This window comes from Erpetoichthys calabaricus, chromosome 1 (assembly GCF_900747795.2).
Source record: "Erpetoichthys calabaricus chromosome 1, fErpCal1.3, whole genome shotgun sequence".
In the NCBI taxonomy this organism is placed as follows: Eukaryota; Metazoa; Chordata; class Cladistia; order Polypteriformes; family Polypteridae; genus Erpetoichthys; species Erpetoichthys calabaricus.
Genome location: NC_041394.2, coordinates 352,953,473 through 352,969,499, shown reverse-complemented (window position 1 = coordinate 352,969,499; position 16,027 = coordinate 352,953,473). Strand labels below are relative to the sequence as shown.

At 39.9% G+C, this 16,027-nt stretch overlaps 1 pseudogene; it reads left to right on the top strand.

Moving 5' to 3' along the window:
• LOC114643966 (piggyBac transposable element-derived protein 4-like) overlaps positions 1-10,719 on the top strand; it is a 29,901-nt pseudogene extending 19,182 nt beyond the window's left edge.
• The last annotated feature ends 5,308 nt before the right edge of the window (positions 10,720-16,027 follow it).

Sequence of the window (16,027 nt, the reverse complement as noted above, 5' to 3'; positions counted from 1 at the left end):
AACAGACTTTAACTAAAGAGGGAGCCGTAAAGGTCAGACATGGCTGTCCTTCATGTGTCTGACTGGCACATCTGCTACTTGTATTTTATTCTTATCAACATCTTCATCATGCACAGTGTAGTAGAATTTGAACAGATTTTCACATCTGGTGACAGAGCAGCTATTCTCATTGTGACACACAGATAAGAATTCTAATGAAACAGTCACCTGTGTCAGCGCCCGTGACAATGAGGACCATTAAACCCATAAAGTCGCCCTCTGCTCACCTTTTACTACAACTGATGATGAGGGCCATTGAATCAAATCTTCTAAGACGAAGCATAAAATGAAAAGGCAAAGATTTGAGCACATTTGTTTGGTAGAATGCCCATGGAGACTGGGTGGTCTTTTGGCATATTTTTTTCCTCCACTAACTCATTGACTGCGGTTTTAATTTTTCTGTCCTTGTGGCCATCCAACCATTGCATTTGACTTATTGCTATGAACATTGGAGGCCTAAAAGATAGTTTAACAATTGTATCCATAGTTAAGTTCACTACGTTATCTGTCTTATGTCTATATGCTTCATTTTTATTTATTCATTCATACTCATATTTGTATAATTTATTATTTCCCTTTTAACTTTCAAGACTTTCTTTATTATCTTGTAAAGCACTTTGAGTCTCACGTTTTGTATGAAAACTTGCTTTAGAAACAAATGTTGTTCTTAAATAACTGAAGTGTAACCTCTCTTGATTTGTGTTCCAAGCATCTGGGCACTATATAACCTAACATCTGATTAGCTTTTGTGAGGGACAGCCAGGGCCCTTACTCGACCGGGACACCTCTACACTGGAAGGACAAGGGGAGAGTGTGTGCTCAGGGACTATCTCCCCAAGATTGCTACATGGCAGCCCCCCTGGCTTGTGGCAGCAACACGGTGTCCCACTGGGAAAAATGGGAATTGGAGTTCTTTGACAGAGCCCTGTTGGGTGCCATGGCTGCTGCCAGGGGGTGCTGCAGAGACTTGGGAGCCCTATTTCGTGGGGCTTCAGCATTACCTAGAAGTGCTCCTGGGCCAAGCCTTCATGATACCGGAAGTACTTCCAGGGATTACATAAAAGGAGCTGCCTGCCACAACTCCGGGAGCCAGAGAGGGGAGGAAGAGGGAGGAAGCTTGATGGAGAAGGAGTAGATGTAGAAGGAGAGAAAGAGCCAGAGAGAAGAGGAAGAAGAGAAAAGTATTTCTGTGTGCTGAATTAGTGCTTTACACTGTGCTCATTGTGTAGGAAACGATTGGGAAGAGTTTCCCATGGCAAAATAAAAGCCTGTGTGTTGTGCTGAACTCGTGTCTGTGTCTGTCTGTGTTGGGTTAGGGAGCTTCTGCACCCCCTGCAGGTCACACCTTTCAGTTCACTTCTGTACACTGCTGAAGACCTTAACTTCTTTAAAAATCTTCATCCCATATTAGTTTTGCTAAATTGCATTCTTAAAGTTACCAGTCTCATGCTTTGTGTGTGCTTTCTTTTCAGAAATATAACAATCCCACTGCTTTGATGGTTCAGAAGGAATTTAGAACAGCCTTGGAAATTTGGGGCAGTCTTATCATTAAGCAGAGCAGCATTAACATGGCTCTTGTGAAACCTCATTTTGCAATAACTTCTCAGATTCTGATTATATTTAAAAATGTAATAATCTTTATCAGCTGCTGCTGACTCTTTTACATTCTAGTTTTAGTGACTGAGCACCAGAACATTGAATTTGACTTTGCTGATGGACTTCATTCAGTTTGTGGCTCAGTAGTTAGTATCAGATATCACAGAGTGAGGAGATGGCCAGTTCGGCTGACCTCTGCTTCTAAGAGGATCACTCCATGGTGTACATGAGCCCACTAGAGGTTCAGTGGTTTAGTGGTCACTACTGCCAGGTGTTTTTGTTTTTTGCTTCTCCACTGTGATCTGTTTTGTTCACTGGATCTTCTATTGGTGTGACTGTGGGGGTGTTTTAGCTAAATCTGAAGAGTGTCTGTATTGCTGTGTATGTACCCTGACACATGTGCTGTACATGTCACTGCTGAATGTTTTGGACTTTGCTATCACCGTATGCCATTTGTGAATCAATATAAATGTTATCGGCCCACTCTCACTGCAGACTACAGTATAACAATAAACTGTTCAGAGCTGCGCTGACCATCTGAAGTAGTCACAGATACTTCTGTGCACGCTGACTTGTGGTGTTACCACACTGGAGCCATCACAGGACTTTCCTTTATTTTCCTAAGTTCATTGGTTTTAAAGTGTGTATTATGCAAAACTTGAAATATATATGATGATAAAATATTAGTGAAAAGAAGAATTTTAATGAAAACTAGAGAGATGTTGTGTTTTGCAGAAATTAATTCATTGAGTGAGCGAACTTTGAAGTGAAGTAACACCTCTGTTCCTTCAGCTCTCTTTTTATAAAATGAATGCTCCTGTGATGAAATTGTAAAATCCCTCAGGGTGTTTACCTCGCGTTTGAGGAGAAGAGCATGTGTGCCCTTGGAACTTTGCCAAAACGTTAAAAAAATTGAAAGTTTGAAGAATTTGTAAAGAAATCATATTCTTCTTCTCAGTAAAGGCGATATGTAGAGCGGGTTTTTCTTCACGCCTGTGCTGCAGGCCAGCAGGCCTTGGCTTATGATTACTGTAAGAAGGAAACATGAAAATTCCTCAGGCTGCCCGCTACTGTTTACATGGAATGGAAATTCATTCTGTGGAAGTCAGACACCTTGGAAGAGTCAGTTAAAGTGAAGGGGCAAAGCCCACCCTGGGATGTCTGTGTCACTTGTCATGAAGGTTCCATGCTCAGTTAATTTGACGTTTAGAGAGGTACCGGTAATCATGATGTGAAATCAATATTTAATAACTAGTTTATGGCTGACATGGTCATTTCATTTAATTAATTTCTGATAAAAATATAGGTTTAAAATGTGTTTTTAGTTATAGGTGCTCAAGAAGGTTTGACATTTGTTTGTCATCCACAGGAATAACGGGAAACAAATTCATGGATGTTAACCAGTTTAGAATTCACTCAATTCTTTGATCTGTGGGCTTAGGTGATCAGAGTGCGGCTGTCCTGCCAGTGATGGTTTTCAGTGATTTAATCACAGGGTCCATCTCTTCAGAATTGGGCTTCTAAAGATCTTCAGTCAAGGACTTCACTTGACGGGATCTCGCAGATTGCAGTGAATCTCAGCAGGACAACATCCGTACACGTGAGATTTCAGCCACATGGCTCAGATTGACGTAGCCATGTTGATGGAACACCAGCAAGGCAAAGAGATATGTTTGAGTTCCATAAAAATATACCTGTAATCAAAATGAAACTCAATTCATATACTATAGGAGTCTTTTTGTGGTACACCACCAGGACTCTCTGACGTTTGAATATCAGAAAAAGACAGCAGTGGAGGATACAATTCTCTATCTACTCCACAAGGCGTATTCTCACCTGGACACAGCTGGCTGCCCTGTGAGGATGATGTTTTCTGATTTCTACAGTAACTTCAGTACCATCCAGCCGTCCCTGTTAAGGGGTCAATTCGGAGATATGCAGATGGGTGAGCCTGTGGTGTCCTGATAATGGACTATCTGTGGGGAAGACTGCAGTTTGTGAGACTCAAGGACTCACTGGAGCACAAAACTGAGGTGTACACCACTCAGATAACACCTCAGACTATACATATAGCAACAGATCAGGTCACTTGCAGATATTATCAGATGATTTTTCACTTATGAGGTATATTGATACAGGGGACGAGAAGTCAGAGGGAAAACTTTGAGAATTGTGTGCAACGTAACATGAGCACAACCAAGGAACTGCTGATTGACTTTCACCACACTAAAGAGCTTCTGTGTCCAGTCACTATTCAGAGGAACTAAAATAGAAATGGCAGAGCAGACTGTTTTTTTTTTGGGGTGCTGCACTCATTTAATGTGGGAAGTGACATCCTTCACATCTTCTACAATTCTGTGAAGGCCAGTGTGCTGTGCTGGGCTGGTAACATCACTTCAAGAGAGGACCTCCAAATCAACAAGCTAATTAAAAAGGCAAGCTCTGTTATGGATTGCACTCTGCACACCCCAGAGTTCATAGCAAAAGAGAGAAGTTAAACGATACTGAGTGCCCTTATGAACAATGATGCACATCCTCTCTGTGTCTCACTAACACTGACAACTTTCAGACAATAAATCAGCAGAAGTGGATCAAGAAATGCGACGAGGGTCCTTCGCACCAACGGTAATACGTCTGTATAGCGCCTCAATGGGACTGGGACTGCCAAGTTAGAAATTTTCTTTCATTTTAAGTGTTCTATCTATCTAAGTGGGAGGTAAAAAAATTACTACCTACACATCGGTGGGTTCACTGGTACTGTCTTGTCTTGTCACTTACCCTGTGCCCTGAGAACAGGCTTGAGCCCAACTGCACATAATAGGAGAAACCTGAAAATAGAAGACCACCACAGGTCTCCATCCAATCTGACATAGCCAGAGAGGATCTAAAGGGAAACATGGCAGGAGATCCCCAAATCCAGATGTATGACACTTGTCCTGTCAGACTTAAGGAGACTCGAGGCTGAATTTAGTCACAAAGGAGCTTCAACCAAGTACTGAGTAAAGGGTCTGAATACTTGCGTCATTGTGATATTTTATTTATTTTTTAAACAGATTTGCCAACATTTTTTAAATCCTGTTTTTCTTGTATAATTGCATGCTTTTGATTGTTTTGATGATATTAAAATGAATAATAATAATAATAATAATAATAATAATAATGTGACCGAAGTGAATGCCCAACCTTGGTGTACTGCTGAGGTGATGTCACCCTCTAGTGGTAAAGAAGTTGAACTGTAGGCCATCAGGCTGATTCTCTGTGATTGCCAATGACTGTTAAATAATCACTTGAAAGAGCCACTTAGGGTGGTGGATACCCTGAATGTGAATGTCCCTTTATTAATTGTGTTGGCCTGAATCTGTTCAGACATTTTCTGTTCTAAATTGTGTTCAGTTACCACACACTGCGGCCATTCTCATTTTACAAAGTGTAATTTTTAGAACTCAGACTGCAGATTTAGATTTATAAACAACAGATTTCTGAATTCTTTGATTCTGTGACCTTTATGCAGTTTTGAAGTTTATTAGCTGTCAATTTCCAACTGCCTTCAGTATTAATATTATTTACTGTTAAACATAATTATTCTTATTTGTATAAATATTCATGGTGTGAGCCCTGATTATAACAATGACTGTCATATGTTGTCTCTCAGCTCACTTTCTTGACTTGTGTTTTGTTCTTCTCTGCTGCACACAAGTTTCTCTCTGACATAATAGAGTCCACCTCACCTAACCAACCTAAATTAAAATTACTAATAAATATGCAGGAGGATGACAATGATGATGAAGTCACCTGACTTGTTTATATTTCCAAAGAAAACCCTCCCTCTGAAGTAACCAATGAGCACACAGCAGTAACAAAACAGAGAAGCAGCTGGCCAATAAAAGCAGGAGGACTGAGACAGCAAATCATTCGTCTGTGTCTCCCTCCATTAGCGTGTGAGCACCGGTGGTCTTTCCTCAGGTAAGTGGTCTTGTCTTGGTTTTTGTGTGTTCAACGTCAGTACTCAGAGACTGAATCTAATGTTAGTGTTTTACTTTATCATAAAATAACAAATATTCATGAATGGCACAATCAATGATCGCATGACAAAGTTGTATACAGAAAAGTGTCAACTAAAATGACCAAACATTCTTTATTAGGTGGTCATTTATTTTGTTGTTTGCCACAGGACAGTGCAAACACAAAACAACAAAATTTGTTTCCACAATGCATCATCAGATATGAACTTCTGATGGGTTCAGTCTCCTGATGACTGGGGGACACTGATGCCTTTTGTAATATAAAATAGATAACAACTGCCTCCATTGTTATAAAGTTCTGTTTTACCTTTTTCCTTACTGAACACTTCAGTGAGAGGCTGACAGCCAACTGGCCTGTTAATAAAAGCCAATGAATGCTTCAGTCGTGTGATTTGTAATTCTGTGATTTAGAGAGAAACACAACTGAAAATATAAACCTAAACATCTAAAGGGAATGTGAGGAATGGACATCATTCGTTGTGATGGACACGTGAAGTGGTGAAGGGGAAGGCCAGAGTTGAATTATTTGACAGTTGAGACACAGAGGGGATGAGCTTATCAAAAGAAGACAGTTGTAATTATTTTAAGCTTAGGATGATCTTAGATTGTGTGAATCACAGACTTATTTTTAATATTTATAAATGGACCATTTCTTGATTAGACACTTGCCATTACCATGCTCTCTTCTTTCTTTGCATGGTTTATTTTCACCCTACATGTAATGACATTAAACATCGTGCTTTAAAACTGACTGATCTACGCGTTTATCAGGCTCTTATCACATGAAGTGCATGCTTATGCTGGGCATCATTCATTAATCAGCGTGTTAGAAAACCCAAGATGCTGATTTTTGAACTCAAAAACAATAAAAGCAAAGAAGATTTAAAGATTCAGTAAAAAAAAACAACTGGGCTGTGTTTATCAGTACATGAATTCATTTAGTCAGTCAGCGGTCACACACCTAAATAGGTCTATGATGAAATGATGATAATGTTTCATTTTGATTTTTAAATAAGGTGTGATTATTGTACAATAAAGTGCTCTCTCTGCTCCTGCTTATTTACTTGAATTCCACCGCTCATGAAAATAGAACCAGACTAATCAAACAGAAGTTACACTTTTAGATGGTAAGCTCTTTTCTTTAAATGTTATCAAATAAAGTAATAATAAAACAGCAGGTAAGGGTTTCACACAGCCTTTTCAAAAGAGCTCAATGGGTTCACCACTGCTGACAGTGTGATGGGTGACTTCATGAAAAGAGATGTTCAGTAAGACCACTGAGTGGACATATGCTCAGCAGTACAGAAGGAAGGGGGATCATCTGTGGAAATGCACTTGACATCCAGAAATGAAGTGGACTGGTCATCCAGAATGGAGTGAGAGAGAAGGGAATTCTGAGAGGAATAACCCAGCATTTGAGAGACAGGAGGTCAGGGAGATGAGTTCTTTAGAGCAATTTAAAATAACCGAGTGGACAAAACACCCTGCTGGAGGATAAAGACTGACACTCGCTGAGGTGGGTTCAGAGCAACAACAGGTGTGTTTTTGTGTTTATTTCTTGCTTTTGTATTCTTCTCCTGTCATTAATTACATGCAGTAAAAAACAACCATTCCTTTGTTTTGGCTTCCTTGGCCTCATTCTGTGTATGAGGGTCGCTGAGCGAGCCCCCCACCTCTTAGATCAACAGAAGTTAAGTGCAGTAAAATGGACATTTGCACTAAACTCGTGCGATTTGGTTAGCAATTATAAAACCGTTTCCAGCTTCCATGAATCAAGGAATCTCTTTAATGCTTATTTTCTGTTATAAGAGTTTGTTTCATCCTTACTTTAGTTCTACCAGTAAGAGGTTGCAGAAATGCAGCTGATCTCTGAAGAAGGAGCAGCTTTCATCTCCACTGAGGTGATGTCCACGTCACTTTCATGAAGGTGTTCTCAGCAAAACAAATATACGAGAATCACACAAATCATCAATGACTCAGTTAAAAACAAATATTCTCTTTGTTATGTGATGGTACACACAATAGCAAATGGGTTATTTTCCAACTGAATAAAAAAAGCTTGGAGATGCATCATCTTGGCTGCTGAGCCTTCATCCGGTGTGTCTGAGCAGCTTCAACAGCCACAATGCGCCATCTTTACGTTTCCTTTAAACTGTTTTTAGCAAGAGAATAATGTTTACCTACACGGCCTTGTCTTTGCTCTTCCCATTTGAAATAAAATTTCCATTTTGACCTCTTGACAGCATGAGATACTGTTCATCCGTTGTGCTTTGAAGTTGAGTTGCAGCTTCGAAAGTCCAACAGTTGTGAGTCCTAAAAAATATTTTGAAAACTCACAAATGCGAGAATAATTACTGAGAGTGGTGGCATTCATCTGGACACACATTTATGTTTAATTTCATCTTTATAATACTCTTTATCTAAACAGTATAATGACATGACCGTCCAGTAAATGGCAGGCCGAGGCTGAGTTTGTAGATTTTCAGGTCTGCGTTGCCACAAGGACTGAGGCAGGTGAATGTCTCACCTGAGAGCTCACCTGTGTGTGCAAATGAAAGTCAGCGCTACATCAGCTCTACTACGAGGGAGTGAATCTAAATATGATAATGTGTAGAAATTCTTATACATTGAGCATGAATGACAACGTCAATAGGAATAAAACACAAGTAGCAGATGCGTCAGCCAAACACTTGAACAACAGTGATGTTCGACGTTTAGGGCTCCTCTACAATCAAAGTCCATTGTGATTTCCCGACATGTGGCTAAGGCTGTCCATGGGGTCAGTTCTGACTTTCTTTACCTACTTGTGTTTAAACTGCACACTTTGGTTATTAGCTAAAATAAATAAATAAATAAAAAATACATATACATATGAAATCAATTCAGAAAAAGGCTGACACTCAACAGATGAGAACACACAAGTCCAGTAGGCCTCCCACTCTATGTTCAGTAAAGTGCTTCATATCTTTTGTGTAGCTCATGCTGTCACATTACTGTGAAGGTGTCATTCACTTGATAGTCCTGGCGGCACAATGCCTGGCACTGCCACCTGATATCTTCAGTCACCTGGGTAGCGACATTATGTGTGTTGCATTTCCTCCTCCTCCTCTTCTTCTTCTCCTCCTGCACTCTGTTCACAGTTGGCTCCTGCCTTACTGTCAGTGCTGCTAGAACAGGTTCAGCCATCTCCCCCACTAGAATCAGATTAAGAAAGGTTAGGCAATGGAGGAATGGACGGACCTAAACACTGATGAGTGTATCAAAGTTCTCGTTGTGGTCGGCTTGCCTTCCTCTATATATCCTGGTTTCTCTATCATACACTATACATGCCCATTTTAGATTCATGAAATATTCACAAATTGAATCTGAGCGACTCTGTTAAATGGTGGGTAAGCTTGCTCTGTGACGGCTTGGCATCATGTCCAAAACTTACACCTGATGCCACTCACATGGGTGCCGCAGCTACGCACAACGCTATGGCATTCAAATCTAGATGATAGATAGATCAGTCACTTTTTCAGACCATTTCTACTTACTCCTTGAATTAAATGAAGTCATCTGTTCAGCTGTTTAAATACATTTGAAAACAGGTCATACAGACTAACACAGCTCATTAGTCCTATCCACTTAATTCAACTAAAGTAACATTAAGTTGAGTTTTGAAAGTCCCTAAACTACTGTCTACCATACTACTTGGTCACTTATTTCATGTGTTTGTCGTTCTCTTCTTGATGTTTGTGTGAAATTTCCCCTTATCAAGTTTCCAGCTATGTCCTCGTGTTCTTGATGAACTCATTTTAATGTCACAGTCTCAATCCACTGCACTAATTCCACTAATTATGAACACTTCAATCACGATACACTTAATCTCCTTTTATTTAAACTGTAAAGGCTCAGCTCTTTTCATCTGTCCTTATAATTCATCCCCTGTAGTCCTGCAATCAGACCTGTTGCTCTTTTTGTAGCCTGAATGCCAAAACTACACACAGCTCTCCAGGTAAAAGTTGTTGTTAAAATGAAGATGACGGCAGCAAAGTGGAGTTTCACTCAAGTGCGGCAACAGAAAAATCAGAAAAGAAAGAAACGTCAGAAGACTTGTCAGCATTAGAACCCTCACCTACTGACATCCAAAAACAAATCAGCGGCACTTCTGGACAAATGTCCACACAGAAGAGTTTTGCGTTTCCTCCAAAGATGTTGTTTTTACGTTGAAGCTTCTCCTCGATCTCCTGGACAGAAGGGAGAACAAATGGAGAGGGTTTGTGCACTATATTAGCAGGGGCCTTCATTTCAAGAATGTGTCCTTTTGTTCTGGGACATTCAGGGTATGTACACTGCCATGTGCTCTTTAGTATACAAAGAAAATAAAAAACCTTGTGGCAGGGGTCTGCAGGGCCCTCTGGTAGTTGTCGTTGAAAATGTGTGACTTTCAGTTTTTTCATTCAAGTTCAATACATAGTGCTGATTTTCTTTTTTGTTTTTGTTTTTTTCTTTGTGTTTCCTCTTAGGAGTTCACCAAATCTCTTCTTTCCAAGTGCAGACAAACATCAGCAGTCCCACCATGAGCACCATAACTCTGTTCAAAGGCGAGCAGTTAAATGGAGACAAGCGCAAATACCACAATGATGCTTCTGACCTTACAGTTGATGGCTTTGACAGGCAAATGGCCTCCTTGAATGTGCAGGGGAATCCCTGGGTTACTTATAATCAGGCTCAATTTAGAGGAGCTCAGAATCTGTACATAGAAGGAAATTATCCGAGTATCCCAGATGGCAAGAGATTTACATCTATGAAGCTCATCAAAGACGTGGACGCCCCACGTATTATCTTGTTTGAGAGAATCAACTTTGATGGTCCATCTACTGATCTCGATGAGCACACCACATTGCCTTCGGGGTACAAAGTGGCCTCTTATCGAGTGCGCAGTGGAGCCTGGTGTCTCTATGAGTTTCAAAACATGGCTGGAAAAATGCATGTGGCCATCAATGGGGACGAAGTGGCCGACTGTCACAGTACTGGCGTCCAAAGCTACTCTGCGTCTCTGAAGCATGTGAAGCCATAGTGTGAGAAAGGCAACACATGAGAAAGGGTCTCACCAGCAAGGACCCCCTGAAGTAACGGCAAGGTGGCACCTCCAGGCTGACAGGCAGCATGGAAGATATGAGAGCTTTGCACAGTTTTTCTGTCTTTTTGAGGCCATAGCTTGTCTCTTTAAAATTTTGCTTTCATAAATCTTGTACACTTTCTTTCACTGAATGATAATCAGACCAAATTAAACTGTAATGGCTAAACTAACAATGATAAAGTTTTCTTCATGAGACCTTCATGTTTCTGTGATTGTTCTTTATTTCCAACACTAAATAAATAGTCGAGCACAGAGACAATTCTGTGCTGTGTTGTAAACCATGTCATTTGAGTGACAATATGGCACTGAAGAGCTTAGCGAGGGGACAACTGGAGAAAAACAAAAAAACTGGGGAACAATAAAGAAGTGTGGAGAAGAACCAACTGTTTGAGTCCTGAGACATTGACGGGCAGAAAGGTTTTGGTGGGCCGAGGGTCACAAAGAGGACAAGGGGCAATAGACAAGACAGAGTCTGTCATAGTTGAATTGTGGACACAAATTAGTGCCCTGTTTTGTTGTTACCTTTTTACTTTCACAGGAAATGTGGAGATAACGTCTGGGTCTTTTTAATATTTACAACCTTCAGAATATGTCCGAGTCCAAGCCTTGAGTGTGACTGTAATTGATGGAAAGAAAATCATGAGAAGTACCAGCACAGCTCACCTTCATGATGCTACACTCGTTAATATGAGCAAGGACCTTTAGAATGCGGTCAGCTCAGCAGCTTTTACATCTCAACCTCCTGACACATCAAAGAAACCTCAAAATGACGCCAGTGTGGCCGAACAAAACGGGCAAAGTAGCAGAGTGCTGTGTGAGTGTGAGATAATGAGAGGAGCGATTACTAAATGAACCTTCTCAGCGCTCAGATCTTCACAGGACAAACAAAGGATCAATTTATTTAGGAACATAAACTGGGCTTTCAGAACAAAATGCCAAACAGTCCGTTAAAACCATTCTTTGATATTGTAGAATATCTGTAACTTGTTTGTTCTTTTCATTTACATGATCTAAACAGATCAGATATCACTTTCTACAACTCTTTTCAAACAGCTCCTAGTCTTTCTCCTCTCATTTTAATGACACATTATCTCAGTTTGCGGTAACTTTTCTCAGTGGCCTTTCCCACATAACAATAACCGAGACAGAATCAGATAACCGATGACAAAGCCCAAATTATTTAAGCACCTCTCACTTCTTATCTTCTCGTCTCTTACAATCCTGACTGGATGACCCCCAGTCTCACTTTAAACACACAATCCATTTGTAAATGTTTTGCCTATTCTGACAACTTCTTTATATAATCCATAATCCAAAGACTGAACCTTATCTTGAGTCAGAAGAGTGATGTTGCCAGCTGACTTCATCCCCCCTCATTCCCTGGCAGGACACACCCTGGCTGTCCGCTGTCACCCCCTCTACCGCCGCACACTTCCTCTTTTAAATCAGGCAACATGAGGAGGACAGGACAGCACCCCAGTGGGCTCCTCTGAGCTATGCAGCTGTACGCTCGCTCCCACCTCTCCACCTGAAGAGCAAAGAACACAAAACCCCTTACACCGTCTGCTGAGCACCACCATAAGGACACTGAACACTCCTGTGTCCTCACACCACTGTCTTCTGTTCGGCAGTCCAAACCCATCTTCTACAGGACGCCCTCTGATTTATGGGACAAAACATCCTCACCATTACACCAGCAATATCCACAAAGCTCACCTTAATGGACAGTTGTTCGTTTTATTGTCTATATGTTATGTAAAAGATGTTCTGAGCTCATGAAAAGAGTCTGGACTGAGACTTGATACCACGCAATGGTGGTAATTTGCTTGGGTTTTGGGTTCTCAGCTCTTCACTTATAATTACCAATTTTATCAATTTGTCCTTTCACACTTGTTACCAAACAGTCCCCCAGAATTATGTTTACTTTATGTTGATCTGTTGTGGAAGTCACTTTGGATAAATGTATCTGCTAAGCAAATGAATGGAAATGGAAATATACTTCTGAATTGTCCAGCACCTCCTGACTCACCGATGTGAGAAACCCCCCCACATATGATGTACTGTTCGCCTTGTCTCAATGTCTTGTTATACAAGATATTGAACTTTTTGGTTTTCCCCCCTTTTTTTTGCCCTATAGACACAAACTGTAATTCTTAGATCATTTTTCAATCATAATTTGAGTAAGGAATTGCATACACCTTTATAATAAAGAGTAAGCCGATGTGTCTGACAAAAATGATCAGAAATTGTGCAGATGACATCATCTGACCCCAGGGGATCAACCCTAGTGGGATGCGAGGGGTCCAAGTTACTCCTTTCAACAAAACGTTGAAGAAAATAACGATTGGTAATATAGGCACGTGGAGTGTCATTCAATGCTATTTTGAGGTTGCTGATCAAGAAATGGTCATATGTTTTAGAATTGGTGCTTTATTGGTGGTCCTAGCATTCCACAAACAAGTTCTAGAATGATAATAATGACACATTTAAAGCATGAGCACATGGGGTATTGGTTTATACTATTTTAAAGTCAATGGCTATGGATATGATATTATTTTTGATATTTGATGCTTTACTAGGAGTCTAGTCATCTATGGACCTCTATCAGAGGGTGACAGTGACAACTGCTATTGCAATTGAGAACATTTAGATTTTAGATGTAATTGAATCACACATTTTAATATTTCAAATAACTGACACAACTTTTCTTGTTTATTGTAAATGAAATTTCTCCTGTCGATGACTGTTTCTATTGAGTACTGTACTGCACACTAATGTATACCGCAGTGGACTTTACAATGGAAGGACAGTTTTTGTGTGTTTGGGTCAATGCAGAAATTATGATGGAAAGTTTGTCAATCTGTATGAAATAAAACAACAGTACATTTATGAGGAATTGGACATCATCTGCATTGGCTGGCTTAACCTCTGACTGGTCTCCACTTGCACCATTGGTGTTAAGATGGCAAATGAGTAACGGCCCAGTGCTGGCCCAGGCTCACCACTATCAATTTGGCCCTCATACCGCCATGGAATGATGGCGATACACTCATTCATATCTGGCTTGTAGTTGAAAAGCTTTCCTCTGTTTTCAAAGAAGTCATTCACAGTGACCAGATGAAAATGCAAAACAGTTCTTATTTGTACACAGGTACGAACAAACGGCTCAGTGAGCAATCAATAAAACAATTCATCTGCCTTTATGCTTTTCTGTTACATTACCTCATCCATCACATCACACTCTTAATATGCATAATTTGCAAAGTTTCATCCAATCAACGAGTGCCACTAGTATTTTCTGGCTCCTTTTCACTCTCCCATTAATCTGAATATTGCCATGTAAATAGGGGTTGTCTGCTGACTCTTCTTTCGATTTTAGCACCACTTAACAGGACGGGTGTTTGCGCTTTCCCATTAGTTTATTCCCACTTTTTAGGGGGAGAGTGTTTGTAACTCAACTGCTTCATTTTAACCTGAGCAACTGACTTGAGTCTCCTCTAAGATGCCTAGGCTTAAAGCAACATGTAGTTAACCCATTAGTTATATTCAATTCTTATCCCTATGTTTAACAAGTCATTGTTTCAACTTCATTTACACATATTGTTGTATTAAACTGTAAAAAATGACCATGTATTAATTAAAAATATTTGTTAAAATTCTAGATATTTTCCCCCATTTGGGACTTCTTAAAGTCTCATTTAAAGTACAATGTCTAGTATCCTACTTTAACTCTATTTCTAATCTGTACAGAACATGTGTGTATACTAAATATGTCCCCCCTTTGGGGCTTAAGAAAGTATAAGATCCCTGGCTAGCTAAATTTTCAGAATAGCAGAAATCATTGAAAATCATTAATGCCTAAGATAATTATATAAATCAAAAACAGTGAACAAAAGCATGTATCAAAGTTATTTTTCTTCCTCTAAATAAGTTGGCATTACATGCTGTCCTTTATAAATCAAAGACTTGTGTTCCATATGCTCATAACTTCTAAGTTTGATAATAAATTATTGTCAAAGTCATTGTGTCCCCTGTTTGTTAACAAAATATTCAATGTCCTTCCTGTCCAATAAACATTAGCTATGATAGTTCATAACAAATGTACCTTAGTATTGTGTTTTCATTCATGATGAGATCATTTAATACTATTGTTGATGGTGACAAAGACAGCATGATTATTTACTTTTAAAAACTTCCAGAGTCTCTAGTTTATGTTGCCAATGATGAAGACATCAATGACCAGAGATAGAGCCCTCAACCACACAGCCATGCTCGCATCTTCATGCTCTCATCCATAAAGTTGCCCCAATTTACATCCAGCTGTGGTCTTAAATGATGTTATCACCTTTGTTGCATAAAGCAAACAGCTCCCTTCAGAAGACATCAGCACTACTCTCATTAATGCAAGCCACTGGCTCATGTCAAGATCATATTAAAATTGCAAGGGTTTGAACCCAAGCTTCTCATTGATGTTAAAGTCCTCTGCCACCAGCTGGGATCTTCGGCTTGTATCTGGTTTTCCAATCCACAAACTACACCCTCACCAACTCTTTGCATAAGACACTCCATCTCTGTTGTGCCGCATTGTTACTTTCATTTGCTATCTTCTATACTACTTAGCCCCAAGAAGCCATTGCATTCATTTTTTGTCCTGAATTGCTACCAACTATTTCTGTATAGATGGCCCTAGGTGCCCCGTTCCTAAAAACACTGTTACCACTATCCCACAGACTTTATTTCCCATCTGCCCCATTCCACAAACATTAAAAGTTTGTGTACTATACCTTGTATCTAATTTAGCATATTTAATCTTAACACCAAGTCTCTATATATAATCTTCATTTGGATCTTAATCTTTGTTTGTCCACGAATGAATTAGAAGAAGAAGCACTAGATGGCAGTAGAGAGACAGCTAAAACATAGGCATTGCATTAAGAATCTCCTCCAGGCTTATAGTACTGAAGACTGTAGTACTCCAGTCACACCTCAAAACACAGACATTCAAACTAAACAAATTGTTGTGCTTTAAATTAACTAATCTCTATATATAATCTTCATTTGGATCTTGATCTTTGTTTGTCCGCGAATTCATGTTCCCTTGACACTGCCTTGGTTGTTACTTTTCTTTACAAACACTGTCGATACCACTCTTTGTGTTTAGATCTGGCATCGACACTGTGCTTTGTGTTTAGATCTGGCGTCGACACCTGCTTCGTTGTCGAGACTGTGGTTTTTTCTGGTTCTA